Here is a 5,338-nt window from a genome sequence, read left to right as displayed (position 1 = left end):
ATACTCATCCAAAATTCTGATTAAAGTACGTTTACAGGTGTCAAGCTTGTTACTTCTGGTAAGTTGTTTTTTCAGAATTTTTATGTGCTATTGAGTGCTACATTCTTGATCCAGTTTCCCTTACATGTCCAGTGTTTCTCGTTAGTTTTGAACTGGCTTCAAACAGGATCTGCCCTATGCATTGTCCTGTATGAGTGATGTCAGCTCTTAAACGTTTGGTAGATACTGTAATTTGGTGCAGGAGGGACCATATTGGCAGCAGCAGTCTAGGTGTGTTGCAGGAGCCTCAGTTTCTCAATAAAAAGGTAAGAGCTAAGTGGACAAGATTAATAAAGGATGGCTCATCTCATCTTATCCGTATTTCCAAGTGTGAGCTGTGTTTCTGGTGCTGTTTTCAGTGCTGTGCAGAAGTGTGTGTATATTTACACCATTAAAAAAGGGGCTTGAAGTGGAAGATTGAAGAGTGGTAGGATATTTCTGGATTTGGATGAAAGAAGCCTCAAAGAGCTGAATTCAGTTGTTTGGCTTACAGGTGAAATCCTAGAAGGACTTCCTATTCTCACTCAGTTGAAACTCCTTAGGAATTGACAGCCACTGCCTTTGGGAGGGCAAAGTACATACTTACTTCTTGCAAGTGCTCTGCACTCAGGAGTAGGAGCCCAAGATTTCTTGGCCTCTTGACAGGCAAAACAACTTATTCTGTAGCCCAGGACAGCCTTTATCTCCTTAAAGAACCCAGCTGGGACTACTGTAAACAGGACTGTCTTTTTGGAGCTCCCAAGCTCAGCACATGGAAGGTGAGATCTGGAGCCAGTTCCTGGCACAGAGGTGAGGTGGGAACTTCATCGACATTGTTTGGCGAGTGTGAAAAGCAGCAGCTCTTAAGATCGCCTATTCTACCATGCTTGCAAGCAATCAGTGGAAGAAATAATAGCTTCTGATACCCTGAAGGCAGTGAAAAGAGCTGCCTTATCACATGGCAGTGTGATCGTGTTCAAAATTTTTAAAAAGGCATTTTGGCATGCCACTCCATTTCCAGTATTTTATTTTCTCCCCAAGACTTCCCCTTAAAGTGAGGCACTGGCCCAAGTGACCTCAATAAACCCAAGATTTTAATTTGCAGTGTTCAATTCTTGTGATTATTCCCTAAACACAACATAAAATTGCCCAAGAAGGGAAAATTAATTTTGAAATTCCACTGTAATCTGATTATATAAAATATAGGATAGAAGCATTTCTATTAAATCTTAGAGAACTCCTACTCATCAGATTTTACATGCCTGTCCCCAGGCTTTTCTACTAGTATGCTTTATCTTCAGCCATGAATCTATAGGCAGAACAGTGAATTTGTATGAGGCTTTACATAGATTTTTAGTCTGTGTATGGAATTCCTAGTACATCAGGTACATAGCATGGATAAAGTATTTTGAAGATAAGTATGTGTAGATTGCCCGTAATCTGTTAGCATGAAAGATAAATAAAAACTCCTGTTGATTGAAGGTACCAGTATTTTAAAAGAGCTTCTTGAAGTCTGCTGAGCTTGTTGATAGCATCAGAAATGTGTTTATATTGAGGTGTTAATTGTAGCATTTTAGGTGTTAATTGTAGCATTTAAAAATAATTTTTCTAATTGTTTTCTGGAGACAAAGATAACATAGATGGCCTTCAAGTATCCTCCATCCTGGTCCAATATGGTTTGCATTTGAACAGATACTAGCAATTTTCTAGATTGCATTTTAAAGCTTCACAGTAATTTTAAGTGCTGCTTGGGGAACATCAGGCTTTCAAATATCGGCCTGGCTGTTTTTAGTCTAACAACAGAAGAGTTTGCATGGGGAGCTATCTTCAATGGTGATTCTGTGGGTAAGTGCAGAGGAAGGTCTTCCATTTCTCTAGGGGGGGAAGACCGTGTGTTACCTTATGCTGGCAGCAACCACGTGCTAAACATCATGTGTGACATTTCACCAGCTGTGTAGGATTAGAGGGTATAAAATGCAGTGGGAGACCATGGTATGAAGGCAACAGTGGAAGCTCCTGGCTTCAGGGCTGGGGCAAGTAAGCTGATTGATTTCATGAGCCAAAGTACTGAGATCCTGTATCATAATGCTCCAAGTGATGGAAGGTTATAGCTGGACTGCTGAATGGCATGTGATTGTTATTTTTTGTATCTGTCAATCCCATTTCACATGTTATTGTTATTCTGGGAGCGTGGCCAGCTCTTTACTCTGAGCTGCCTGTTCCTGTTCAGTGCCAGAGGCTTCCATACACTTGAAGCCTGGAAATTCCTGTGTGCTGGGGCTGAGGGGACAGGGAGCACTTGCTGGAAAGGACTGGCTGAGGGAGGGTGGGACATCCCAATGCTTTGGTGAGCTGCTTGTTCTCCTGGATGTGCTGAATACTGACATAGCATGGCAGGAGTGGGCAGGATAACTTGTGTATGTGTGTACTTCAGCATTTCTAGACTCACTTTCTCCAAATAATTACTGCTTGTGTTTGTAAGGGAAAATGAGGATTGGTTCACCTTTTTTGAATAAGAGTTATGATTCTGCAAAGGCTAATTCATGCTTCTGTCAATAGTCCCAATGGGCTCAGGGGAGGTGGTGGGGGCAGGGGGCGGTTGGACTCATGTCTGCCTTAAAAGCAGACATTGAAACCTGCATTCTTCTCTTATGCTTAGTTCTTAGGAAGTTATGATGTGATAAAATTAATTCTTAGTGAGCTGGAACTTGGTATGTCTGATTGTGTCTGTAGTGGGAATGTTTTTGACTAAAAGAACCAAAGATCTGTATTTAGCTTAGAAATAATCCTGCAGAATTTCCTGAAGATGGAGGTAGCATAATATAAAGGCACTTCCAGATGTGAGGGTATCACCCTTTGGTTGCAGTTTTAAACTAAAATGTAACACATTCTTGCTTTTCTTCCTACCCAACAGGGCATCCTAGTATTGATATTCATGTCAGATACCATTAGTGCTTAGGGAGAAGTGATGAGGGAGAGAAATGAAAGTCAGAGATGTGGAATACAGAGGAAAAGTATCTAATCAGAAATAACAGCTCTCATCAAGCACAGACAATAGACAGTAAACTGGCTTCAGAAGAACTATCCAGGCATTATGGGAGCCAAATCAACAGACATAAGGTAAGAATACAGTCATGACAACTGTTCTAATGATGCTTATTCTTGAGAATTTCCTAGATCCTACAAAGGGACAAGTTGTTTTGGTGCTTTAGAATAAAGCTCGTACACACTTTTGCCTTTGGTCCTTCACGTTTCATCCAGTAGTTCATTTATAATATGTGCTACATAAGCTTTTCTTTCAGGACCAATGTGTAAGCAGACTGGCTAACCCTGCTCAGGAAAACAATTTTCAAATGTAACCTGTCATAGCAAGGACTCTCCTTCACCTTTCTATGCCCAGTCTTTGCTGGCTTGTAATAGGCTAGCAAAGAGCAGGAGTCCTGAGACACAGCTGGGAAAGGAAGCTCTCCCTGCACCCTCGCTGTGTTCCCAAGGGCAGCAGCAGCAAGGTGCTGGGTTCACTTATCAAATATTCATACCCATTTGATGTGAATCAAGCATGGACTCAACATGATGCCTTTCTGGTGAAATAGCTGGGGTGCACAGAACAGCTTTTGCAAGCTTCTGTGATTTTTTTGTCACCTTTCCACCAGCTGTGTTGGGGACACATTTTCCCAGATCTGCCATAAATCCTGCTGATGTTTTGAACAAATACAAACTGACAGTGAGTTCATACTAGGTCAGCATTTCATGGCATTTCTGAGCTGTTATTAGGAGCTTTAAAAATCATTGAAGTGTAGCATGAGATATGTAAAAGTTGTGGTTCCTACCAGCTCATGGCAGTCATTTTTGATCCCGTTTTACAGGCAGAACTCCGCAACAGAGCAGTCACAGTGATCCTGAATATCACTAGCTCTGGGTTACTGGGAAAAGGTAGGGACCTAAAACGGAAAAAAAAAAAAAGCTCTGTGAGTTGTGGAATGGTAAAACCAGGTATAAGATACTATGGTCATCTGATTCCTTCCTAGCATTTTCCCGGTAACACAGTCTGGACTAGCAGGCTTGTTATTACTGGTTGTAGGTGGATTTTTATGAAATGAAACATGACTCCAAAAAGGGCTGAGAGCAAACACCTACTGCTTGCCACCTAGGAAAGCTGGCATTCAGCACTTCATGCCTTCCTTTGTAAGGAGAATTTCTTTTCAGTGTTGCCAAAAAAATGAAATTAATTGAATTAGATCTTGGAATGAAATGTGTGACTTGATCTAGGAGGAAGGCTTACAGAAAGGAACTAGCAACTATGTTACAGTAGAACTGATAAGTTAGGAAGGATAGTCTATCAATAATTTCAATGATCTGGGACAGACAGGTAAGAGAGAGGAAGATGAAAAAGAAGAGAAAAAACAATACTTGCATACTCAGGCTGAGATCAGGATCCTTCAGAGGGAAGTTAAGGCAAAAGGAGTCTTCTGACCTTGGTTTCTGCCATTTGTCATGCTGCTCAAGTGACTGTGTAGATGATGTGGTTTTCCTGAGTTCCTGTTAGGACACCATAGTTAGAGAAATAAATTACCCCAGAAGATGAGAATGAAGTCTTTCAAAGGTCCTTATCAGGCCTGGTTTCTCATCGATACACTGCTTGATTGGAGGAGAGGACTCAAAACTGCAGAGCTTTGATTACTGAGGGGGAAGCTTTTAACTGCTTCCTGCTGTTCTGTCATTTTGTGCTAACCCCAAATGGCCCCATTAAATTGATGTCCTGTTTCCCATTCACTGGCCATAAATCACTCTTCTCCTGTTAATATAGGAAACACTTGCACATGATAGGAATCCAAGTGGCTGAACAGTAAATCTTAAAGCCAGTGAAGAACTCAAAAGCATTTATCTAGTGATCAGGGTGTTGATTTCCAACACCCACCCCCACCCCCTCCAGCACTTCATAATACTCAGCTGTGAACCTTACTAAAAAATAAAGGACCTTGTGTCATCCTTAAGGGAACCTTTGCACAGATACTGTTCCCAAACAATGCAGTGTGAGTCAGTCTGGTTTCTGTGTGATAGCTAAGTCCTTGCAGCTAATCAGAAGATAAAACAAAGGCTAGGAGTGATGCAGCTGTTCAGGCAATGGGGTGTCATTGCTGACACTGTGTGACACTAAGTGTTGCCGCTGTTGGTTACATCAATGAAAACAGCGGAACAGCTCTGTTTTCTCAGGACAGCAATCCTCTGACAGAGTATCTGGAGCCTGTAAGGCTTGGCCTGAAGAGGAGCTGTCAGCTGAGCTCCAGAAAGGTTTTTCTTCACTTTGATGGATGTCTGG

At 41.7% G+C, this 5,338-nt stretch overlaps 1 long non-coding RNA gene across 1 annotated transcript; it reads left to right on the top strand.

Moving 5' to 3' along the window:
* The first annotated feature begins 4 nt into the window (after positions 1-4).
* On the top strand, positions 5-3,960 carry LOC139794542 (uncharacterized). The gene is made up of 3 exons (XR_011725170.1): positions 5-58; positions 533-797; positions 2,933-3,960. It is a non-coding gene; the product is annotated as an uncharacterized lncRNA (long non-coding RNA).
* The last annotated feature ends 1,378 nt before the right edge of the window (positions 3,961-5,338 follow it).

Source organism: Heliangelus exortis, chromosome 3 (genome assembly GCF_036169615.1).
Source record: "Heliangelus exortis chromosome 3, bHelExo1.hap1, whole genome shotgun sequence".
NCBI lineage: Eukaryota > Metazoa > Chordata > Aves > Apodiformes > Trochilidae > Heliangelus > Heliangelus exortis.
This window is presented reverse-complemented; position numbering and strand designations above follow the sequence as displayed.